The sequence below is a fragment of the Marmota monax genome, unplaced genomic scaffold, assembly GCF_021218885.2.
Source record: "Marmota monax isolate L192 unplaced genomic scaffold, Marmota_monax_Labrador192_F-V1.1 WCK01_AAM20220418_F8-fsc00088, whole genome shotgun sequence".
Taxonomy (NCBI): domain Eukaryota; kingdom Metazoa; phylum Chordata; class Mammalia; order Rodentia; family Sciuridae; genus Marmota; species Marmota monax.
In genome coordinates this window covers 110,552-136,967 of record NW_026694492.1, presented here as the reverse complement: position 1 = coordinate 136,967, position 26,416 = coordinate 110,552, and the positions used below count along the sequence as shown (strand labels likewise).

At 45.4% G+C, this 26,416-nt stretch overlaps 1 protein-coding gene across 6 annotated transcripts in view; it reads right to left on the bottom strand.

The window, feature by feature from the left end:
• The window catches only part of Mapk4 (mitogen-activated protein kinase 4), a 166,118-nt gene extending 140,218 nt beyond the window's left edge, over nucleotides 1-25,900 (bottom strand). For 2 of the 6 annotated variants that reach the window (XR_006846191.2, XM_046419498.2), the window contains exon 1: nucleotides 4,752-4,989. The gene's annotated coding sequence lies outside the window, so the exon portion shown is untranslated. Of the gene's footprint in view, nucleotides 1-3,390; nucleotides 3,676-3,987; nucleotides 4,251-4,316; nucleotides 4,447-4,751; nucleotides 4,990-25,644 lie in introns of those variants that run through there. The other 4 variants (XM_058571329.1, XM_046419499.2, XM_058571331.1 and 1 more) reach the window with 4 other exon arrangements.
• Between the last annotated feature and the right edge of the window lie 516 nt (nucleotides 25,901-26,416).

The window sequence follows — 26,416 nt, the reverse complement described above, 5'->3', positions numbered from 1 at the left end:
TTTTATCATTTTTAAGTACTTAAATTACACCCCTTCATCCCAAAGAAAGGGAGGACAAATATTTTCTGCTTGGCCTGTTTTAATACAAGGTCAAGTCTCACCTCAGGTTTGGGTATTCCAAAAGAGAAGTTGAAATCAAATGAACTCTCATTGAAGGCTTTCAAATACCATTCAAGCGACCTGAAAAACAATTTCTGAAGCAATAACTTGGGCCTTGCCTAAATTCACTTACATGATGCAACAAGTTACTTTTACTCACTTATGGAACTCAGCCTCCTGCTCACATGGAATTAACCTTACCCTCTTTCCATCCTACAGAGATGCTGCTGGTGCTGATGCTCACTGGAGTTGCTGAAGAGATGGAAGTTCTTACTTCTGAGGGTGGATATTAACAGAAGTACAGGTCACCTTGTAATTAACAATTCTATTTTGATCCATGCTCTCAATTTAAGTCAATACTCTAAGAAGCTTCTCTGAGCTTTGCCAGTCTTAAGTGGAAGATAGCCCCTAGTAACCTGCCCTTGCAGACACCGCTGTCCAATCGTTTCTCGAAACCTTTCCCAGAGATCCATGTGCCTTGGAGCTAACAAAGTATAAACTCAGAGCCCTTCACTTGGTCCTTACAGTGCACTCCAAGACCTGGACATTTGTATTCTTCTTAAAGCCAATCCCCTGCCCAGTTAGATAAGCATCAAGCTCCTGCAGAACTGAAGCCTCTCCTGCCACTTCCCTGCAGTGACTCCAAGAGAGCTACTGTCTGACATCTACCACCAAAACCATCCCATGATAAAAAACAATGAAGACTCCAGACTTTGATGGATCACGGGACTCAAGGACCCTAGCCAAGCACAGCTCTGTGAGGAGGTAGTGGCAACATAGCAGGAGCACCAGAAAAGGCCCCTTGTCCCCCTAGTTACCTCCAATACCCACTAGCCTGTGTTTGATGCCCTCTCACTGCAGACTCAGCCTTTCATGCCATGATGAGGCTTAAAGAGCAAAGACCCCTGGAAGAGAAAACACAGTGACCTGCATTCATATTCAAGACAAAGTGACAGGTGACAGATTGTTTTTCCCCTGAGACCAGTTTTCTTATAGTGAGAGGCTTTGGAGCAGCTGAAAATGGTGAAGAGAACAAGGAGAGGATCGCAGGCCCCGAGAAGGGAAGGAAAAGTGAAGAAAAAAAAAAAAAAAACAGGCAGAGGAGGGCACTGAAATAAGTGTCACCTACTCTTCAGACTTTGCCGGAACTTGCAAGGAGAGATGTAGAAAGAAGTCACATTCCTGGCCTGGAAGATTACAGTCAAGTTTGGCTCAGGTGAAAACACTCCAGGAATGCATGGGGGAATGATGGTGGGGACACTGGGTGACCTGGCAGCTGGAACAGGAGATGAGCAAGGGTCCTTGCAGCTGTGGGGTCTCCAAGAACCTGAAACTATGCAGAGTGAAGCCCCTGCCTGATCCCCAGCGCAGGCCTTGACACACAATAAAATACTCAGACAGTGTCTCTTTTTGTTGAGCGAATAGAAAGCATTCTAGATAAAGATCCATCAAATTCCCAGAGGCTCTAGGTTGGCTTTGTTTTCTCTGACACCCTTGCTGCACTGTTTCCCTCAGTGTGGGAGGGGATCCTTTTCAGTCTTTGCCATGAGAATCCTAATTCATCTTGCAAGGCCAGTTTAGGTTTTCTCTATAAATTCCTGGTGTTGTTCTCCTTCGGTTTTTCTCCCCTTTTCTAACGAGCAAGCAGAGGCCTCCAAGTACATTCATCTGGTGCTTACCATATTTTCCAAATATCTTTCATAATAGTCCTACTTCCAGAAAAGATGGGGGGGGGAGCTTTTAAGTTCACAACAAAAACAATAAAATGTAGTTTTAAAAAGAATTTAAAATGGATGCCAGAAATAGTTTATGAAGAAAAAGTTCACCACAGCAAGAGACTGGGATAAAGAGTTATCAGAAACTGCCGGAAACCAATGCAAAAAGATAAACATATGAGGCATATGGAGCATTCTCAAGGTCTGATAAAATAAAAATTTTAATTCCGTGAAGTCAGAATTTATTTTTCTGACAGTAATTCTAGGAGGAAGTTGCTCCTGGCTTTTCATATATGCTGCGCAACTTGTCATTTTATGAATCTTTCTGAAGACCTTTGTTAGATCCTTGTGGACAAAGACTATATGTCTCTGGGACTATAGGTCCTTGTTAATGGCCTATATGACATGCACAACTTGCTTGCCACTCTGGTTATTCTATTGTGTTTCAAGTTCCCAGGATAATCAGACTAACAGATTAATCAAATCTCTTAGCAGAAGGATCCTCAAACCATTCAATACAGCCCTACCGTCCTCAGCCATGTGCAATGATGGGATTTTTAAAATACTATCACTCCAACACCCCTGGTGCTAGTGTGCTGGTAGAGGCTGAAGGTCCAGCCATCCCCAACCTCATGCTTCCTTCTCCCCTCCCCTGTCGATTCATTCATTCCTTTTTTAGTGGAGTGTCTTTCCTTCTGTCCTCACCACAGATTCTCCATCCCTTTGAGCACCAGGGCTTTGCTTCATTAACCTTTGCTTCATTACCTGCAATAACTAGACCAGTGCTTTCTTCAAAGAAACTGGCGTTTAATCTCTCTCTCTCTCTCTCTCTCTCTCTCTCTCTCTCTCTCTCTCTCTCTCTCTCTCTCTCCTCTCTTTCTCATAAGGAAACTGAATCGTAGAGAGGTCCCAGAGTATGACTTTTCATTACTCTGCCCAGCTCCTGTCTGACAAACCCTCAAACTGGGACATTATCCTCAACTGTGGAAGTTGACGATAATGTCCCGGCTCTTCCCAGTCCTACCTTAAGAAGTCCAGAAGGTCAAAATGCAATTTACTGAGGAGATACAGACTCAAGGGCCAGAAGACATTCTCACCTGCTTGTTTCCATATGCCCCTCAAAACTACAATGGACAATCCTTCAGAAAAAAAAAAAGTCCTTTGCACTTTGCTAGTGCTCAGTAAATATCTATTACAATACGAAGTCTATAACACAGCTACCTTGATCATAGTAGGTACTCATTAAATATCTTTTAAATTGAGAACCTCCTGGCACATCAGTTATTCACATAGTAGATGATCAATGAATGTCTCTTAAATTAAGCTGATCTTAGTACAGCTGCCTTGCACATAGTAGGCCTCAAGTAAAAGGCTATGAAATCAAATAGTAGCACTCACTCTTTAGAGAAACCAGGCAGAGGTGACATTAATCAAATCCCAGGCACAGATCCATGAATGGAAATGCGCGTCTGGAAGCAGCGCTTTCTAGAGTGCTGGGGAAGCGCGTGACAGTGCGCGGTAGCAGGGGGTGGGGGGGTGGGGGGTAGGTACCGCGCTCATTCCGGACATTACAGACCTCCACTGAAGGTTCCCGGGTATTGATTAGCGATCGGAATCCGTTCCCCAATCCAGGGGCAGGAAACCGCTGCCTCTTTCAATTGTCACTTCGCGGCCGCACCTGGAACTCCCACCAAAGCCTCCTCCAGGGCATCCGCCCACCGGGCTTCTCCACCGATTCCAGAGTAGCGAGCAGAACAAAAGCAAAAGCCACCCGGGATCCCGGTTGTTTCTCTGATGGAAAGCAATCCGGGAGGAGGCAGCGGGGGCCGGCCCGGACCGAGCTGTGATGTCAAACCAGCCACTACCCGCACCGCCCGCCCTCCCTAGCAGTTTCGGGCTGGGGATTGCCGAGCCGTGGAAAGCAGCGGGGTTCCCTCCCTCCCGAGGACCCGCAGAGTGGGCGCCTCTATCGGGTGGGGCGAGGGGAGGGCGCTGTATTAACCCTTGAACAGGGAGGGAAGGAGGCTGGAAGGGAGGATAATAGGGAACTGAGGCAGACCCCTCAACCGAGATCCGAATCTGAACTCGCAGTGCGAACCGCCCCTCGGAGACTCCGATCGCGCGAGTCTGTTCCTGGGGGTGGGGTCCCCCCGCGGCACCTGGTCCCTATTACCTCCTCCCCGATGCACCCTCACGGAGGAGCCCAGCGGCAACCTTCACATCCAAACCAGCGTTCTAGGAACAGCACCAGCGCGCGCGGTCCGAGAAGGAAGAGGTCACCGAGGGCGGCCAGGGTGGGTCCCGCGGGAGACAACCCACCGCCCGCAAACTCGCTCGCAGGGTGTTTGCTTGGCCTAAGGGTTTATTGTGAAGGTGAGGCGGGGGTGCAGAGCGAGCGAGGACTTCTCATTTCTTCCTTCTCCCAGCTTCTCCGGAGCCCGCCGAACTCCGAGAGGCGCGGGCGACGGGAGAAGAAAGCCTGCGAAGGGGGGAGCCACTTACCCAGGCAGAGCCGGAGAGCGCGGCGGCCCGGGCGCGAGCGGCGCCTTTGTCTGTGGAGCCGTGGCGCCAGCGCGCTCAGCCAGGCCGGTCCCAGCCCCGGCGCGCGGCGAGCTCCCGCGGGCGCCCGGACAGCCCAGCTCGCCGCTCCAGCTCCAGCTAGGGCTCGGGCTCGGGCTCGGGCTTGGGTCCGGCCCCCGCCCGCGCCGCCGCCACGGCTCCGCCCCGATTCGAGCCCCGCCCCCCGGCCCGCCGGGCCCCCACCTGCTGCGGCGGCGGCGCGGGGCAGCCGGGCCCAGGGCGGCCGGGGGTGGCAGCCTTCCGCGCGCGCCCTGTTCTTCCCCCTGCAGCCTCGCAGCCGCTCCTTCGCGCTGCTACCCGGCCCAGGATGCGCCGTGTAGACGGCCTTCTCCAACCCAGCCCCGGAGACAGCCTTACCTGGACAGTACAGTTCCTGGACACACATTCTCCAGGGTTCCCTGTCACCTTAGAAGCCTGTCCTTGCTACTTTCCCGGGAGGGGATCCCCCAGGCTCTGTCCGGGAGAGATGGAGAGGCGGGAAATGGGGTCCTCACGAGACCCGACAGAAACCCCACCTCGCCGGGTCAGCTGGCGCTGTGGTAGTGGCCAGGAGAGAGGGCGGGGAGAGGAGCCGGCGGGAACCGGACGGCTCCAGGCCCGGGGAGACCCGCGTGGACAATTGGGTACAGCGGGTCCAGGATCCAGGGGATGCAGAACGCACGTGCGCCAGTCTCGTGTCTACCCTGTGTTCACCGCGGAGCGCCTGGGCTGTGATCCGTGCTCATTTGCACCGCCGAAATAAAACGAATAGAAGGGAACGAATACTTTGGAAACCAGAAAAAATGAACAGAAGCCACCAGATTCCTAACTTTGGTAATAATTTGGCGTATGCGATGCCTTCTAGCAAGCCAAAGAAGTCCGCACCAAGTAGATGCGTCACTGAACGCCAGTATCCCACTGGAGTGATTGGAGAGCTGCTTTCATAGGCAGAGAAAAATGTGATAACCTAAATATTGTATAATGAGGTCATTAGTGGCTTAGCTGTCCATGAGCCCTCTCTTCTCCCAACCAAAGCATTCAAAGTGAGAACAGCTCTTGGAACTTCATAGGGTCTGCTGCATGTATACTAAGGTTATTTCTGCTTCATCCCCTTTCCCAGTCTTCTACAATTTCAGGTGTTTTAATAGACTCTTAGTGATTGTTGAAAGAATTAATCAGCGAATCATATAACTGGGCTAATTTTTATGTGGGAAAAAAAGATTAAAAATTGTGGCATCATATTGGAAAATGAAGTAAGTTGTTAGTATATTGATGGTCATGTGATAGGTAATAGATGTTGGCTGTAATTATGCAGATACAACTGCCACGAATCACATGTATGTAGATATGTAAGAGGTTTAGGATTATATGCTAAATTAGAGACAGTAGTTATCTGGACTTTCATTAACCTAAGAGAATAGGTAGGGATGAGGACCACGTGTTTAACAAGCAAATGTGTGTATATCTGTGGGAAGACATTCCAATGTGTCTTTCCCAAAGAGAACATTTTAACATTTTGCTTGCTTAATTTTCATTACAAATAAGTATTATCAATTCAGCAAGTATGCATAAGTATGAAATGTTCTGTGTTGATTTATTCATTTTTATAGCATCTCTTCTAAGAAAGAACAAGAGGCCCCAAGATGCTCATATTATCCAAAGAGACAGGGCATGTGTCCCACCAAAGTAAACCCAGATGAGGATCTAGTGAGTTCAAATGAAGAGGATGACCCAGGACACCAGAAAAGCTCAGTCTCCCTTATGGGTGTTTTAGCTCAGTGTCTGGGTTCTGGAAAATGCTCTTGGGAGCTATGTGCTTGTCCACGTAAGTTAATCTATTTCTTCCATTTGGCAACCGGGGAAATGTAATTTTCTCCACGTGATGAGTGTGAGTGAATGGCTCATGCATGGTGAATGGCCCTCCTCCAAGTTGTGGGACAATAGACTATAAAATATGCATTTTAATATCAGAATCCATTACTGCACAATGGCAGGGGAACAAATAAGAACTGGGTATTTTATCTGGGTGCCCTCCATCACACTTGTGTCACATGGGGGTCCTTCTCTTGTGTGTTCTGCTCTCAGAAAACAACTGGCTAGGGTAGAGGTCAATCAACAGAAAATAACTGCATAAAACCCAGGTGTTGGGAAGGTCACCGAGTCATGTTTTTTCGGGGGGAAAAAAATGTGTGAGCATTTCCCCATTGCCCATGACTGGACATCACAACTGTTCCTTGGCAGCTAGACCAGGGATGCCAGCGTCTATGGTGGCTAGGTATGCTGTGGGGAAAGGGGCTGTTGCATGGAGCAGGAAAGTACCATGCCTACCAATTAATCTCTCCAATTTTGACTAAGTGGTGGAGGGGAAGCAACCTAGATTATTAAACTCTATTCCCCACCTCATTCCCTTCTACACCAAGGAGGAATTGACATCACTGCAGGCCCCCAAAATGTTGCCTCTCTCTGATGGGTAAGGACCTGTTGTGTTTGAGGAACCAACTGGACTTTGAGTTCTAGATGACGGAGCCCCTCAGCAGCAGGACTAGAAACAACTCTGTGTGTCTTTCTTCCTCTCATGAATGGTGCCCCTGTGTCTGGCCAGGAAGATGAGACTGTCTTGAAGTAGTCTCACAGCCTGCAGCCTAAGACCTAGAAATCAGAGATCCCTCCCTCTTCCCTGTTGCTTCAGGCTACCCTGGAAATGTCTTCCCTCCAGCAGAAAGATGCAATCCAAGATGCAAGTGTAGATTTGGGGGAAGAAAGCAACAGGCTCATTGGGCTGCATGGCTCTAGCTATAAGCAGGTGATTCTAATCCTGCATGTTCACTACAGGAAGAATCCTCTAGGAAATCTTCAAGGACACTGAGAAAAAGAAGCAGTATACCTAGCAGACCCAAAAGGCTCTACAAAGAAACTATTAGAGCTAATAAATGAATTCAGCAAAGTGGCAGGATATAAAATCAACACGCATAAATCAAAGGCATTCCTGTATATCAGCGACAAATCCTCTGAAATGGAAATGAGGACAACCACTCCATTCAAAATATCTTCAAAAAAAATAAAATACTTGGGAATCAACCTAACAAAAGAGGTGAAAGACTTATACAATGAAAACTACAGAACCCTAAAGAGAGAAATAGAAGAAGATCTTAGAAGATGGAAAAATATACCCTGTTCATGGATAGGCAGAACTAACATCATCAAAATGGCGATATTACCAAAAGTTCTCTATAGGTTTAATGCAATGCCAATCAAAATCCCAACGGCATTTCTTGTAGAAATAGAGAAAGCAATCATGAAATTCATATGGAAAAATAAAAGACCCAGAATAGCAAAAACAATGCTAAGCAGGAAGTGTGAATCAGGCGGTATAGCGATACCAGACTTCAAACTATACTACAGAGCAATAGTAACAAAAACAGCATGGTACTGGTACCAAAACAGGTGGGTGGACCAATGGTACAGAATAGAGGACACAGAAACCAATCCACAAAACTACAACTATCTTATATTTGATAAAGGGGCTAAAAGCATGCAATGGAGGAAGGATAGCATCTTCAACAAATGGTGCTGGGAAAACTGGAAATCCATATGCAACAAAATGAAACTGAATCCCTTTCTCTCGCCATGCACAAAAGTGAATTCAAAATGGATCAAGGAGCTTGATATCAAATCAGAGACATGCCGTCTGATAGAAGAAAAAGTTGGCTACGATCTACATTCGGTGGGGTCGGGCTCCAAATTCCTCAATAGGACACCCATAGCACAAAAGTTAATAACTAGAATCAACAAATGGGACTTACTCAAACTAAAAAGTTTTTTCTCAGCAAAAGAAACAATAAGAGAGGTAAATAGGGAGCCTACACCCTGGGAACAAATCTTTACTCCTCACACTTCAGATAGAGCCCTAATATCCAGAGTATACAAAGAACTCAAAAAATTAGACAATAAGAGAACAAACAACCCAATCAACAAATGGGCCAAGGACCTGAACAGACACTTCTCAGAGGAGGACATACAGTCAATCAACAAGTACATGAAAAAATGCTCAACATCTCTAGCTGTCAGAGAAATGCAAATCAAAACCACCCTAAGATACCATCTCACTCCAGTAAGATTGGCAGCCATTATGAAGTCAAACAACAACAAGTGCTGGCGAGGATGTGGGGAAAAGGGTACACTTGTACATTGCTGGTGGGACTGCAGATTGGTGCAGCCAATTTGGAAAGCAGTATGGAGATTTCTTGGAAAGCTGGGAATGGAGCCACCATTTGACCCAGCTATTCCCCTTCTTGGTCTATTCCCTAAAGACCTAAAAAGAGCATGCTACAGGGACACTGCTACATCGATGTTCATAGCAGCACAGTTCACAATAGCAAGACTGTGGAACCAACCTAGATGCCCTTCAATAGATGAATGGATAAAAAAAAATGTGGCATTTATACACAATGGAGTATTACTCTGCATTAAAAAATGACAAAATCATAGAATTTACAGGGAAATGGATGGCATTAGAGCAGATTATGCTAAGTGAAGCTAGCCAATCCCTAAAAAACAAATGCCATATGTCTTCTTTGATATAAGGAGAGTAACTAAGATCAGAGTAGGGACGAAGAGCAGGAGAAGAAGATTAACATTAAACAGGGATGAGAGGTGGGAGGGAAAGGGAGAGAGAAGGGAAATTGCATGGTAATGGAAGGAGACCCTCAGGGTTATACAGTGGAGGGGGTAGAGAGAGAGGAGGGGAGGGGAGGGGAGAGGTGGGGAGGGGGGAGGGTGGATGATGGGAAAGGCAGCGGAGCACAACAGACACTAGTATGGCAATATGTAAATCAATGGATGTGTAACTGATGTGGTTCTGCAATCTGTGTATGGGGTGAAGGTGGGAGTTCATAACCCACTTGAATCAAAGTGTGGAATATGATATGTCAAGAAATTTGTAATGTTTTGAACAACCCACAATAAAAAATTTAAAAAAAAAAGGAATGTTAAAAAAAAAAAAAGAAGCAGTAGATGACACGATGACCCACTTACCAACATCTGTCCCTGCTTGTCATATTCTGCCTTCCCTCCTCTTACTGTAAACAACGAGTCATTTCTTGGGGCTAGAGTGTGGCTCAGTGGTAGAGCAAGGTGCTTGATATGTGAGAGTCCCTGGGTTTAGTCCCCAGCACCAAAAATAAAAAATAAATAAACTGTCCCTGCTCTATATGAAGTCACGTTCCATTTGTGCAAGGATTTCACACTCTCCCTTCACTACAAGGACATCATTTGGCAAATGCTCTTCTCTCCCTTTGACCATCAGTTACTTCTCACTACTAGGACATAAGCAGCAATTTTAAAAAACAAATCCAAAACAAAACAAAAATACCTTTGACTCCTCTCTTCTCCAACCACTGCCCAACTCTCTTTTTTTTTAAGCAAGAGAGAGAGAGAGAGAGAGAATTTTTTATTACTTATTTTTTTAATTTTCTTTGGACACAACATCTTTATTTTATTTTTATGTGTTACTGAGGATCGAACCCAGTGACTCACACGTGAGAGGCAAGTGCTTTACTGATGAGCCACAACTCCAATCCCTGCCCAACTCTCTTCACCCTTTACAACAAAACCCAGCAAGGCAAAACTTGCCTTCTCTCACTGTCCACACTTCTTCTTCTCCCTCTCAAACCCACTCCAACCATCACTCTGTGGAAACCATGCTTGTGGAGGGGACCAGTGACCTCCGTGTTTTTAAACCTAGTGATTAGGTAAAAACAGGCTTTCTCTTTCTCTTTAGGCTTTCTCTTACTTGACCTACTCAGAACTTAGCAGTCAACATAGTTAATCACTCCTTTCTTCTTTTTCACTTGGTTCCCAGGACCTTCTTGTTTGTATTTGACTTTGCTTTTCAGGAAGCAATAAATTCTAGTAACTCAAAACAACAAAGTAAACAACATACAAAATTAAAAGCCATTTACACCAAATTGAGGAAGAGGCGCATGCTATTACCACTATTATTAACATTGTTTCAGAGGCTAAAATAAAGCAATAAGACATGAAAAAGCAATAATAGATATGAGCATGGAAAAGGAAGAGACAAAAGTTCTCTACAGATGGGTCTGAGGGTGCACCTCAGTGGTAGAGCACTTGCCCAGCATGTGCGAGGCCCAGGGTTCAATCCCCAGCACTGCTAAACAACAACAACAAACAAACCAAGGGACTGTGGCAATGTGGCTAGAAATATTGGGAAAAATAAATAAAACCAAAAGCCAATTCTTTGGAGAGAAAAATAAAGTATGTAAACTCCTCAGAAGTCTGATTAAGGAAAAGAGAAAGAAATTATAAGAATATTGTCAATGAAAAGGGTGATGTAAGTATGGAGTCAAAATATATTCTAAACTTTTTCAAAGAAATTTGAGAATTATTTCCTAGTATGATTTTAGAGTGGTTACGTTTGTTAGTCTTTTTGTGATTGGTCTCCCTATTTGCCCAGGCTGGCCTCAAACTCCTGGGTTCAAGTGATCCTCCTGCCTCAGCCTTCAGAGTAACTGGGACAACAGGTGCACGCCATCATGCCTGGCTGTTGTTATTTTTATCAGATATGCCCCCTACTTTCATGGAGCTCACAATACTGGGGACTATATTTATCAAATACATGTTTACACAAATGATTGATTTGCCTTGTATGAAGGGCCTAACCACACGCGAGACCTAACCTCAAATGAAACTTCATGAGGAGCAGTTGGTTAGCACAGTACTTACGAGGAAAGGCTTTGCGAAGAAGTAAATATTAAGTTGGGCATAGAAGAGGGAAAAGTGTCTCAAGCAAGGGGAACAGTTTGAGAGAATCCTGAGGAAAAAGTGTTTATCCTGAGTGTTGTGGAAAGCCCTTTCTGCACTTTCAGCCGGGAGGAGTTGAGCTTCTCCCTTGGAAACTACTTCCTCTATAAAGTCTGCAAAAGTCGTAACTGCAGCAAGGGAGCATTTTCCAGGATCTCTTGTCACCATCACTGTTCAGTGACACAGCTCTTCCTCTTCCCTAAATGCTCAATATCTTGTAGGTTTCATTGGAAATTCTACCACACTTCCAATGCAAGTCAACCCAGATGACAGGTATCCAATAGTTCAGGGCCCAGCGGACTCTCACCTCATCCCTTTGGACGGGACAGACCTCTCAGGCTACTTCCTAGAAGTTTCCTGAGGAGCTTGGACCATCCCAGCATTCTCTTCTGTCAATCTGGATAGATAAGACCTGGCCAAAATTCCAATTCCATGTTCCCTACCTCAAGGCCTGACTTCATGTAGTCCTGCATTTTCCAAACCACCAATCATCACTCACGGGCCATGAAATCAGTGAGACAGATCAGGCCAGTATTCTTGAAACAATGAAATAGAACAGACAATATTAGAGTTCACTGTAACAAAAGTATCACCTTATGACATTTTAATACCAGATGTGTGTGTGTGTGCGCGCGAGCACGTGCACACCACAGGTGACAACATGAGATAATTTTATCAATTATGGGTCATGATCTCAAAAAGTTTCATCAGCTCTGGTTAGAAACTTGAACTTTCTAAGACCCTTCTGTTCTCTCTCACCTCATTTCCATTCTTCAAGTCAGTTTTATTCATCCTCGGGTCTATTAAGATACCCTGTTTCTCCAAGAACAACCCACTGTTCTTGGAATATATTTGAGTGTTTCCCCTAAACATGGTGCTTAGTTTGAGTTTTTCTCCTCCTTATCAGCAGTGGCTATTACTCATAAAATGCTCATGGTTTGTTGAGTAATCTATACCTATAAGGACATAAAGCTCACCACCCGTGTCTTATTGGTACCCAGTGAGCTAACTACTATGCTAACATTGTCCCAACAAGAGCTGGCGTTATGCTAAACTAGTATATTAGGTAGGGTGGTCTCTGGCATCCAGGGACCTAGAGGACAATTGAAATACTTGTCCCTCTCAGTCAATTCTTGAGCGTGTACTACGTACTTGGAACAATATTCTGTATTTGCACACTGACAACTTTAACCCATTGAACAAAGAGTACTGGTTGTCTAACTTTTTAAACTTGGTCTGTGTTTTGGTCAGCTTTTTTTGTCACTATGATTTGTCAAGGACCTGACAAGAACAATTTTAGAGCAAGAAAAGTTATAGATGGCAAACTCCATTGCTCTATGCCCAAGATAAGGCAGAACATCATGGTGGAAGGGTGTGGAGGAAGAAAGCCGCGCAGGACATGGCACAAGGAAGCAAAGAGAGAACTCCACTTACCAGGGACAAAATAAAAACCCCAAGTCATGCCCCAGTGATCTGCCTCCTCTAGCCACACCCTATGTCCCTACGGTACCACCCAGTTATTCCACAACAATCGTAATCTAATCATTTCACCTCTGAATGTTCATGCATTGTCTCACACATGAGCTTTTGGAAGACACCTCATATCAAAACCATAACAATCTGTGTTCTCTTCCTCCCCTGCCTCTGTTCTCTACCCAAAGCTAGCATTATTGTGACCCCAGATTTTCCAAACATGGCTGTGGATTTAACAAATATGGAAGTCAGTCATTCACTGGTTCCCATACACAGTAGATGTGGAATTGGATTACTATCTCCGACCCCCACCTCTATCAAAGCCAGAAGAGAAATATGCAGTTATAATTGCACATGCGTGCCACAGTTGTTGATGGTAGTGTTTGTGAACTAAAACAAACTAACAAACAATAAACCTCAAGGGACATTAAGGACTTGTTTTCTAAGTGTTGAAATAATTTTTGCTTCAAAAGTGAAAAGAAATTATTCCTGGCCGTATGGAGACCATCATTTAAAAATGATTGCATAATTGGAAATAAAATATAGTTTCAATTACCCCAGCCATACCATAGTGTCTAGGTATCAGAAACTTACTAGTAATGGTACTTCTTATGATCAATCCAGTTTGTGTAAGTAATTTTCATGGAAAAAAAAATTGTGAGACTGGGGCTAGTAGCTCAGTGGCAGAGCACTTGCTTAGCATGAGGTCCTGGGTTCATCCCCAGTATTGAAAAAAAGAAAAGAGAAGAAAATTGTGGCTGAGTAAATCAAATATAAATTGTGGGTTTTTTTTTATGCTTTTAGTGTAAATAACACATACACAATGCACATAGGCACATGCAAACACAACACACTCACACCACACACACGTCTCCAATGAAAGCATAATGAGTTCCAGTTATTTCACCAGGGCAATCAGGCAGCTATCAAAGATCAGAACACATCGTTTACTCAACTGACTCAAGAATCTTACAACCTCAACTATTTTAGGAAGTGCTATGACTTTGGGGAAAGAATTCCCACAAACCTGGAGCCACATATAGGCTGACTCATAGCGAGGAAATGTGTGTACCAGGAAGGAAAGCAAGGACCAGTGAGTTTATTGGGAGTGTGACCCTGCATGCTGGTCACCATCATCATTGGTTTGTTTTTACACAGCTGCTGTGGTGTGTCTGTTACCAGCTGCTTGTCAATTAGTAGGATTGTGCCCGAATTCTCCAAGAAAGTGTGAATTTCCTCAGTGTAATTTCCTAGGAGGCACCCACCTCTGGAAACCATTTTACAGAGTAACAGTTCTCAGGAAGGTCCAGGCTCTAGAACGAAGTAGCGAATGACCATCTTTGTGCCACTACAAATCGGACTTATTTATGAATTGTTAATTCCTCTTCCCCAGTTTGGTTTTGTTTTCTGGAAGAAAATCTGTTTATGATTATTATAGTTGTGCCTGAATTATACTCTTTCAATTCCAGAAAGTGGTATGAGGTAATGTGTTTAAAAAGATGTGAAGTGGTTAGGCACTCACAGAAGTTTTGGTTGAGCATTATCCTCAACATCTTATTAAATAAGGACAGGTACTGCTCAATTCTGGCAGGCAAGGTAGAGAAAGTCATTGCCAGGTATTGGCAGGTGTGGTTGATAGTGACAGACTTCCACTTAGCCCTCGAAGAGTTGCTTTCCTTGACTCCAAAGGAACCTGGCTGACAAAAATTAAAAAAAAAAAAAAATCTAGTTCATATATGCTGCAGTCTGGCTGGGCACAAATCACGAGCCACTGAAGCAGGAACAAACTTTATTTCTGAACTCCACCAGCACACTCCACACACACTCCCGGGAACTCCCCCGAACGCCATGCAGCTCCTCCAGGAACCAGCAACCAGAAATATCCCTCCTCCGGCACTTCCCGAAGCAATGGGAACTCTCCGGGAATCCCCGCGAGAGCTCAAGCGGAACTCAACGGGCACTGCACCAGAACTCAAAAGTCATCATCTTAATGGCTCTGTAGCGTCACCTCTCAACCACTACTTCTGGCAAAAATGCCATGTGTCATCCGGACTCGGCTGTGGCCCTCAACACATATATGCACCAGTCTGTGGTGGATGAAGTAAATGCCACTTAGGAGATTCAGCTGAGCGGGCACAGGGCTTTAATGATGCTCAGCTTGTGTCTTCGGGAGAAAGACAGACAAAAACTGCATGCGATGACAGTGTCATGTGATGAAGGAGCTCTGGATCAAGTCTACGGGGCAGATTCTGCCACTAATTAGCTGGATGACACCCAGAAAGGTGTTTCCCCTCGCTGGGCTACAGAGTTCTTCTATTTGAGGGGAGTGCTCACCTATATCAAAGACCTCTTGCGCATCATTTCAGATTTTGTGGCTTCACCTTGGCCTGGCTGCCCAACCTAAGGGCTGTCCTTGCTCAGGTACCCCAGCAGCACCTCACCTGCTATCATGCTGTGCCTCTCTAGCCACCTGCTCCTGATGCCCCTGAAGCAGGTGTAGCATGAGACTCAGTGGGTACCTTCATATACAACAGACCAGATGGGCAGGGGAATGAAGATGTTGGGTCTGTGGGTCGTAGGAGCCAGCAGGCACATTCTTCTCACCTTATTCCCAGAGAGAGATGCAACAGAAGAGGGTCTAGCAAGAAGCAGCAAGTATTTGAACTTGATGCCGGGTGTTAGCAGGTTCCTTCATGTGATCCTTGCCTTTCCTCCCTCCTTCCCAATCCTAGTCCCCTTCCCCCATTGGCTTCTCTGACATGCTGCACTTCCTAGTATAGAAGCAAAAGATAAGCATTTATCCTGGGCTCTGGCCTGGGGACCTCAGGCTGTCTCCAGGGTCACCTCCGTTCATCAGCATCCAAGGAATACTGCAGATGTTCAACCTTCATTTCCCATCCCCCACCCCCCATAGGACCACCAGACAGAAGTCAAGTTGTCAGTTTTATGTAATATCTTTCCAGGTAAGATTCATTGAAAACAAAAAGTTCTAAGCCTGACATGGTGGCACACACCTGTAATTTCAGTGACTTGGGAGGCTGAAGCAGGAGGATTGCAAATTAGAATCGAGACTGAACAATTTAATGAGACCCTGTCTCAAAATAAAAAATAAAAATGACTGGGGTTGTAGCTCAATGGTAAACTGCCTCTGAGTTCAATGCACAGTACCAAAATAAATAAATAAAATTAAAAGGGGCTGAGTATGTAGCTCAGGGGCCTACCTCTGATTCAATCTCTAGTACCACAAAAATAAATAAGTAATATAATAAAACAAAAATGTTCTGACATTAGAACATGTTCGGAAGCTCCTGGCATAAGTAATTGGGATAAATTTGGAGAAGTCATCCCAGAGGAGAAAGTGGGTCTCTGATGAAGGGGACGCTGGTGCCCGAGGAACTCCAGAGAAAGGCAAGGGAGTAGCTGTATCCTGGGCTGCAGATACAGGCTTTGAGCTGTCATCAGTGTGGGCAGGAGGAGAAATCTGTGTTTGTGGGTTGAGAAAGGAATCTAAAATCACCAATTACAGCCATGCTCTCCATTGTCCATGCAAAGCCATTCTCTACAGCGACCATACCTCCTAAAATAACACTGATCTGTTGGGGTAGTGGGTTAAGGTCTCTTGACCTCAAGAAGTTAACACTTTCCCTGGTTTTTAGAGGATGGATTATTGTTGGTTTAAAATCAGATGTGTGACCCAGCTCTGGGTGATGAAAAATAGCAGGAAGTCTCCTTAAGAGAACTTTCTTCCTAGATTAAACAAACAAACAAACAAACAAGAACCAGAGAAGTTGCCACTTCTTGAATGCAGATGTGATGTCTGATACTACAGCAGCTAGCTTGTGATCTTGAGGGGACAAGTATGCCAGGAAAGACAGGAGAATCTCATAAATGCTGGCTCTAGCATCAGTGGACTACTAAACGAGTTTTGGCAGCTATCCATCATCTTGTGTGTAAGAAAAATAAATCCTTCTTCACTTGTCACTGGTAGCCCAAATCATTACTAAACCTAGGAAGATGTGATAAAAATCTAGGAAGAGGAACATGAAAGACAAAGATTCAAAAGTCATTCCTTCTTCCTCTTGAGCTTTCAAAAGGAAGAAGGAGTGATTGACAGCACAAACGTACAAAGAAGTCAAGTAAGATGAGACTGGAAATACCTGGGATTTTTCAAGTATAAGGTCAAGTATGGGTGCCATTTTAGAGAAGCCGAGGGGGCAAAAGTCAGATTTCACTGGGTCAAGGAGAAAAGGGAGAAGGAAGTGGAGACATCAAATAGAGACGGTTCTTTCAAGTAGCTTTGAGGGCGTCTCATACACTCCTTACAAGGGAGTGTATCATACAAACACGTTGAAAATATTGCCAAGCTGTGAACTAGATTTTTTATATCCAGGGTTCTACTCCAAGGAAATAATTAGAGATACTAACAAAGATTTGGGTACAAGGATGATCATTGCTACTTTATGAATAATAGACAAATGCTGGTAACAATGTGACTATCAGGCAGCATCAAAATTATTAAATAAGTTATGGTATGTTTCCAGAATGGAATCTTGTTCCAACCAATATAGATGATAGAGAAAGAATGTTTTAATGACATGGAGTAATGTTCGTAATTGAAGCAAAAAAAAAGCAGGCTATAAAATATGATTATAAACTTGTGATGTATAAATATATTCTATTTATATGCAAAGAAACAGGCAGCAAAGAGTTGAGGAGGTAGCTCAGTGGTGGAGTGCTTGCCTGGCGTGTTCAAGACCCTGGGTTTGGATTAGGGTTGTGGCTCAGTGGTATAGCACTCACCTACCATGTGTGAGGCACTGAGTTCAATCCTCAGCACTGCATAAAAAGTAAGTAAATAAATAAAATGAAGTCATTGTGTCCATCTACAACTACAAATGAAAATAAAAATTGTCATTTAAAAAATAAATGAATAAAAATGATGAAATTTGCTCTGAAGGAAAGGCAATAGGGTAGTGGGTATGGGGTTGGCCCTGGAAGTACATACACCTGAAAAGCCAGCAGGTGGTCTGAGTGTCCAAGAAGAAGGTATGAGAGAAACAAGGTAAAGGGAGGAAAGATTTATACCGTCTCACAGTGTCAGAGTTAAAGCCCAGGGTCTCTTGGCCCTGTTGGTTTGGGGCCTGGGACGAGGCAGAATATCGTGGCAGGGAGCACGTAGTGGAGCAAAGGGGCTCACCTCAAGGCTACCAGGAAGCAGAGAGGGAGACGAAGGGGCTATAGATCCCCTTCAGGAACACACCCCCCAGTGACTCTCAGGAACCAAACCTCTTTCCAGTAGGCCCCACCTCCTCAAAGTTCCACCCCCTCGCAGCAGTGCCAGAGGCTGGGGACCAAGCCTTCCAAACAGGGCCCTTGGAGGACATTTAGGATCCAACCACTGCAGAGGTCTATGCAAAACATCATGTTTCCCTTTGGTCTCAGGCAGCCAAGGATCCTGGAAGCAAATGTGATGTTTAGTCACAAGTCTATTATTCTCTTTTCTTGGTTTATTTGGTTTATCCCCTTTCTTGGGCCGTGGTGTTCTCCTCTGCAAAAATAAGAAGAGCCATACTGATAATTAGCACTAGGAGGGGTCAGGTTCCTCCCCTGCAGCCCAAACTCCTTTAGCCCAAGTGACACAGGTAGAAGGCTCAGGCAGAGATCTCTATGTAGACTGAAAATAATATTCAGCAATGAACAACTAGCCCCAGCTACTCAGAGCACATTGCATGGCATCAAGCTGGGAAGAAGAGAGGCTCTTGCCTCATCTGTGGCAGCATCACATCAGCCCAGCATGGCAGAGGCTGGTCCTCAGAGTGCATGGACAGGAGGGAGCACTGCAGATGAATATGGGGGCTGCATCACAACACACAGCAATCCAAACACCCTGCCCATCCACCCACCCTCCTTCACAGCTCCAGGCTCTTATATCTCAGTTTGGGTTATTTGGCTCATGGGCAGTGATATAGTAGTCATTTCCTCTGAACAGGTTTCATTCTAGAAGATTCTCTGGCTTTCCTTAAGAACAAGTGAGGAACACATTTATTAGGCCATCCATTATCCCATGTTTAAATCTAATTCTTCTCCAAGTGCACAGGGAATGCTGTGATATTCCATGTAGGGAGAAAAGTCCATGGAAGGGAGACAGGTGCCCAAGCCTGGAGAGGTCCCTACCTCCTCACAGGACAAAACTACCCATGTGTACCTCACAAGGTGATTCTGAGGGTCAAGTGAAGTAATTAATACGTAAATACTTGGCAAACCATGAGAAGCTGTGTGAACGTGTGCTGTTTTGACTATTGCTCGAGGGGAAGCCAAAGTCTATAATGGATGGATGCTCTGTCCTGTATTACTTTTCTTGACTCCAAGCCATTGAGGGAATCTTTGAGCAAAGAACTTATCCTAGAACTCTGGTATTGCTTTCCATTTATTTCAGCAAATGGCTTGCCTCCAGGTTACCATTTAGAATGGAAATTCCTTGTTTGTTTCCTGAAAATCCTGCAATAGGTCCAAAGAAAGAGCAAGCAATGGTTTCTATATAAAGGAAAGCAAGAAGGCAAACGGGAGCATTCAGAGGAGCCTCTCTTGATAGGGTTCAGATGCTTGGAAAGTATTTGGTCACAAAGAGCAGCAGCCTCAGCTGAGAAGGGCACGTGAGTCTGGGGAACAAGGCTGCTCCCTTCAGCATCAATATTCAGCATCTCTAGGGATAAAAGCCAGGGAGGGAGAGCCTGGACCCAGGAAGGTGGCTGCTGAGATAGGTGGCCCTGCCAGCGGGTCCTGCAGAACAGCACATTTCTGGGACTCCTGTTGTCAAAGGGAACTAGGTTGGAGTCTTAATGAGAAAGAACGAACGGGCCACAGGTGCTGGTTGATCAGGAATGATTCAGGCATATTCTGAGACCTCATGGGTGAGGAAGCAGTGAGTAAGAGCCTTGTTTGGGGTCAAAACTAATGATGACCTGTGTTCACTACCATAGTTCCCGCGTCTGGAGCAGAGCCAGAGTCGCTGGTTCATTCGGCACCTGTCTGCTGCAGACTTCCTGGGTGCCTAGTGAATTCTAGACATCGGGTAAAATAACAAAGCAATCTGTCATCTATGGTTTTCACACTGAAGACACTTAAAAGACAGTGGGGGGGGGGTTGTCATTTGGCACATCAGAACAACCATGTCACAAGGCAATAGGAGACAAGCAAGGGGAGGATCCCAGCAAAAGTGCTGGTAGATGGAAAGGGAAGACTGATGGGGCCGGAAGGTCAGGGAAGTTTCCTGGAGAAGACGCAGCTGACCTTGACCTCAAAGGATGCACAGAAATTGCATGGTCAGGAGGACAGTCCAATCTGGGGTGGGGGTGGAAGAGCAAAGATAAGTGGATGGGAATGAATACTGTATGTGGTGGCAGTGAAAGGGACAGCGTTATTCTAGTCAAGGTAACAATGGAAATCAATGTTTGGGCAGTAACTTAGGTCTTGACTGCATCCTGCAAAGGGTTTTGAAAGGCCACTTGGGCTAATCCTACTTGTTCATGCACATGGAATGTTAAGACTGTCTTTGGCTCACTGAATCAATTCTACAAATGTTCTATGTACAGCAGCCTCTGAGGCAACCCAGAGCATTAGGGATGTACCATGTAACTGCAGTTAGTGAGGAGGGACTGCAATCAACAACCCAGGAAGGGGGGTCACAGGTCAGGGATTTAAGGGCACCTAAGCCATGCTTCCTGAGAGGGGTTTCATAGAAGGGTATTAAAATACGAGACCTGAGGCAATTCCTGTATGGTCCTGTACTTGCAAGCTGCGCAGATTAGGAAAGTAATTATGAGTTGAAAGTTAACCACTGGCAAATTTGACTGTCCCCTTTTCCCTTTAAGTTCTGCTCCACAGTTTCCGTGGGTAGGAAGTGGCATACTCAGCAAGGAGAGATGTTCATTTAAGAGGCACTGACTCTTAATTTTCAAGAGAAAGTTGAGTATGCCTGTGTTTGATACAGGTCCTTGATCCTTTGTTTACCTCTCCATCTGTCCACCTTGAGGCAATAGCAGGGGTGCTGTATCAGTCCCACACAAGTCAGGAGTGGGTGCAGGGGGCAGGTGCCTTTCCCTTTCGCTCCACAGCACCTCCATCTTGGCAAATGGCTGAAAGGGTGCCAGCCTGGTGATGGTGTGTGGTTAGCCAAATGGGAACTGAGAAGAGTTTGGGGGCTCAATTGGGCAGACAGCATTCCTACTGGGTGGCCAGAGGGATGTATTAGCTGCCACTGGTGGGATTCCTTCTTGGATGGGCACTGGAAGGTTAACCACCTGCAGCTCAGGCAGCACTGGAGAGCCCACCAAAGGACACCTGTTTGTTTGCAGTTGAGGACCAGTTTCTATGTGACTCTTGAGTGGTTAATGCCAGGCCACCATTTCTCACCTACTGTTAGGAAAGTGCCTGTCATGCCTTATTGGCAAGGCTGTGGGAAAAAGTACTTCCCTCACCCCATCTGTAGGTCTGCACTGGATGGGTCTGCCTGTACCCTGGTCCCTAGTCCCACTTCCCAGACATTGCCCATCCTTAAGCCAGCTACTGGCAGTATTTAGCTTCTCTGCTTCTGTGTTTCACACCAGCCATGGAATCTGCCAACACTTGAAGCCTGTAAGTCTTTTAGACAAAGACACACTGTCCATGAAAATGATGGAACAGGGAGCTACGAAAGATTAACCGTTTATAAAAACAGTAGGAGAGAGCAGGGAAGGAGGCTGAACTCATTCTTTTACCGGGATGCCATTATGAGAATTATGCCATTATGAGATGAGAATGGCATTAATCCATTGCCACAGGCAGAGCCCTTATGAACCGAAACAACTCTTAAAGGGCCCACCTGTTGCCAGGTGTGGTGGCACATGCCTGTAATCCCAGAAGCTCAAGAGGCTGAGGCAGGAGGATCACAAGTTCAAAGCTAACCTCAACAATTTAGTAAGGCCCTTAGCAATTTAGCGAGACATTTATGTAAAACAAAACATAAAAAATGGGTGGGCATGTGGCTCAGTGCCCCTAGGTTCAATGCCTGAATGCCTGGTACCAAAAAAAAAATAAAGGCATACCTTTCAACACTGTTGTATTGGGGAGTAAATGATTGGCACATGAACTACAGTGGACACATTCAAACCAGAGCAGGAGGGAGGATGAAGAGATATTAGAATCCTAATACATTGCTGATGGAATTGGTGTAGCTCACAGTGGGAAAAATACGTCAGTTTTTCAAAAAGTTAAACATAGAATTACCATATGGTCCAGCATTCCACTCCCAAGTGCATGCCAAGAGAATTGAAAACAGGTAGTCAAACAAACCCTTGTACATGAATGTTCACAGTAGTATATTCAATAGCCAAAAGGTGAAAAAATCGAATATCCCTCAACAGATGAATGCATATACGAAATGTTGTATAACCATATGATGAATTATTATTCAACCTTAAGAGGGAATGAAGGTAGATATATGCTACAACATGGGTGAACTTTGACATTATGCTGTGTGAAACCCTTAAACCACGTACTACATGATTCCATGTATATGATACATGTTCAAAATGGGTATATCCATAGGACAGAAGGCTGACTAACAGTTGCAGGAGGGCGGAGGGGAGGGGAAATGAGGAGTGACTGTTTAATGGCTATAAGGTTTCTTTTGGGTATGCTGACAATGTTATGAAATTAGTGGTGAAGACTGTGCAACATTGTGCATGAACAGAAACCATTATATTGTATACTTTAGAATAGTTAAAAGGTAAATGTTGTATAATTTATCTAAAAAAAAGGTGCATTACAAAATGAACTTTTAAGCAGTGTGCTGGGGCTTTGCTTTTATGTAGTTTAATGTGGTGATTTTGCAACTTCTCCTAGCAATTCCTCTCTGTCTTTAGACCCACACTTCAGTAATTTCAGGTGCCAGAATCGTTAGATAGGCTGGTCTGTAATTGGAGGCCTATTTCTGGCAGGCATGCACCATGGTCCTGATGGCAGGTTCAGACTGTCACATGAAGATCGTGGTTGTTTCTAGCATCCCTCAAATGCAACATTTGCAAAGCATAACCATGATTCCTTCCCATACTTGCTTTCCCTCACCATCCTTACATCAGCAAAGGCCATTTCCACGTGCCGTGTTGAACAGTTCCCTCACATCATATATGTAATTATGCCTCTGTATGGCTAACTGATCTTCTAAGTGGCTTTGAAATGTATTCATATCTCTTTGTCACTGCCACCACCTTAGTTCATCGTGTCAACCTTGATCTTTAAAAAACTGGTCTCACTGCCTGCTCCCTTAACCCTTTAAGTCTGTTTTCCATACTCTATCCACATGCCCCACCTCCCCACCCCCGGAGCCCCAGACTGGGAATTGAACCTAGGGCCTCACACATGCCAGGCACAGAGCCACATCCTCAGCCCTCCACCAGCATTTCAAAAATGCAAATCTAACTTTTTCACTCCCCTATTTAAAGCCTTTAGTTGACTTCCCATTGGTCTTAGAATAAAATCCTCCAGCACTGAAACAGTCTGCAAGGCCCTGTGTGACCTGGCTTTTGCCCACCTCTGTATCTTTGCCTTCAGTCTCTCTATTCCAGTCATAGCAGACTCTTTCTGTTTACTTCAGTGCAGTCATATCTGGGCTCACCTCTTTCTGTCCTACTCATTTTCAAAACTCAGATGAAATGTCGCTTCCTGAAGGAACACTTCCCAGGCCTCCCAAGCTCAGTTAAGTTCCCCTGTGTGGACTTTCCAAGGGCCTAGAGCTCCTCTTTTATAGTACACATTCCTCTTATAGCTTAAAATGTATGATTGATCACTCAATGTCCCCTCTAAAATGTGAAGCCTGTGGAGTAGATACTGTCTTACTCTGTGCTATAGCCCCAGTGTCGATGGTAGACCCCACACATGGCCAGCAGGTGATACCTATGTGTGGGCTTGATATTATTGAATGCAATCAGGCCTCCTCGTAGACATCATAGTAATCAGCTGGCACCTTAGTAAAAGTGAGTCAGCAGCGTGCCAGAGAAAGAATGTGGCCCAATGAATCGCTAGCTCTGCCCCTTATCACAGGAACAGGGTGGGGTGATGGGAGTTGGAGAGGTGCATCCCTCACCAGGAAGCCCTACTCTGAGCCAGCTGAACACACTCAGGGCCTCAGAGGAATGTATGCGTGAGCAGTCCTTCATTGCTCCCTTGAAAGTCATGTTACAACACACACAACATTGCCAGGAGTGTGGAATTTAGGGAGTGGACCATCCATTCCACTTGACCTCCTAAACTGTTCAATAAATTCAGGGTCTTTTTTTCTGGACTCTCTGATGCCCCAAGTGCCCACCTGCTTGCAGGGGCCAGAGAAACTTCACTTCCTCTAATCAGGAAGGGGTGAAGGGGGAGACCCTCAGTGTGATCTAACCTCAGGCTGAGAGATGGAGGAACAGTCAAAGCTCTCATCCTGCCAGCACTAAGCCCCTGCTAATTTGTTTCCTGAACACTGTCATACCAAAGAGGATTCTGTTTTCTACCTGCCTATAGTTTCATTGCCAAAGGTCCCTCTGTTAAGTTAGCTCCAGTGGGTGCCAGCCAGGACCCCCCAGAGGTGGGATAGAAATCCCTGCTGAGACCAGGCACCAAAAGCAGCCCCACTTCAACTATAGCAATGGATGGAGGTTCAGGTGACCTCAGAATTTTGTACATCTTGCAGAAAACAAGGATCAGTGAGGGATACTGAAGAATGAGTTCCATAAGGAGACTGAAGCAAAAAACAATGGAAACGACATCGAGCAAACAGACTCCATTGCTCTTTCCCTTATGTTTCTGTTTTTGTTTTATTTTTCCCCCTACCAAGAAGGACAAGCCATGGACTGCAGAGGGCAGCGGGGGTGAGCAGGAGTGAAGAGAAGAGCGAAGAGCGAGTCTGAGAGTGCTGAGCTGGCCTAGTGCCTCCCAGCATGGACAGGCTGCATCTGGAGCAGACAGGGGAGAGATGGATCAACCCATGTCATGCTTCTGAGGACCCTGGAGAGGGAGCGATGTGCCAGAAGACAATAAATGGACTGAACTTAATGTCAATACAGAGGATTTGAGTCATGGTTTGTGGGGCCGTGTGAGGAGAAGCAGCAATCCCAGGCCCAGCCTGAAAACCCTGACCTCATCTCCATCCTTGGTAGGGTTTCAGGGCTGGGAAATAGATCAGACAGTGGACAGCCCAGCTAGGTTGAACACCCAAGAGCACCTGACTAATGGCACTAACACCACCTGGGAGAGACATTCCTCAAGCTCTAGCTTTAGCCTATGCCTGTCTCCAAATGGTCACCACTAAATTTAGCTCTCTTTGCATCTAGCTCATATTTTTTCCATATTTCCACAAGGAAATAAAGTTAAATAATAATAAAGAGAAGGTCCTGTACATTGGCCCAAAGAGACAACTGCACATCTAAAATACAAGAAAGATGTGGTCTTGCTTAGAGTGGCACTTTGAACCTTCTGAGTTAATAATTATTTACCTCACTCTGAAGGGATCCGTGTAACAATATCCACCGCTGTCAATGTGGCATGACCACTGCTGCCCTTTTAATGTGAGTCTATTAATTCTATTATCAGATCTCACAGGGCTCTGGGATTTGATCTCAGTTCATGCACAGACTAAGTATTTCCTTGAAGGGCTTTAAAGGAAGTTGACTTCCTTTCTCAAGGCCAGGACAGGAGAATCTCTGTCTCACCCACTTGTCATATAATGGCTGGATCAAAGTTGACAGACAAGAATATACTCTCCAAAGGGAATAATAGAGAGAAGTCAGGTCAAAAGAAGCACCCCACCCCCACTGTGTTTGTGGCATTCCTAAAAGTTCAAAGACCTCTCCACTCATCTTACTTCCACCATGCGGCCTGCGCATTGGTTTCATTAATGAGGTTCTTGGCATAAAAGTTCGCTAGCAGAGATCGAAATAAAACACACAGACTCAGTTACCTTTTTCTATGACTAGGTCCGAGACGGCTCCCCTCTCTGGCTCCAACCTTGAACCACCCGTAGGGCAGCAAGGATTACTCAGGGCTAGCAGGAGAGAGAGAGAGCGAGCACGCCAGGGAGTAGCCTTTTATTGGGGAACAAGAAATTCAGGGGAGAATTCCATCCAATGAAGGTTGAGGGGGGGCCGCACTCCAAGGTCAGGGTCAGTGATTGGGCCCCCGGGGTCAGTGGTCAGTCACACCCCCACACAGGACGGGTTCTCTCATCAGGAGAGGGCTGGGAAAGTTCCGACACAGCCAGAAGCCTCAGACCCAAACCGGGAGTCGCCCAGTCATGCGTGAGAATGGCTCTCCACACTTACTTGATCTTTTTCTGTCTCCAGTTAACTGATGGGGGAATCAAATAACCTGAAAGGTGCCAAGTCCCACCCCCCCACACCAGCTTCTCAGTGTCAGAGCTGGACCCAGAAGCCAAGATGCAACTTCAAGTCCAGCTCTCTACACCTAAAACTGTCCCACGTGAATGTGTGCATAAAACATAACAGTTCAAAATCAGACTGTCTTATGACAGAGTTCCCGTGTACTGGTGTACTTCGACAACTATTATACTATTAATATTTAACAACTCTTAACTATTTAAAAGAACCAATTGTGTGTAACTCTCTACTCCCACAGTGGGGGTAGGGCAAGAAACAAAGTGATCTCAGCCTTGAAGGGTCTCCTGTGTCAAGCGCTCAGACAATCCTGGTGTGAGGTAGCGAGCTGCTGATGTG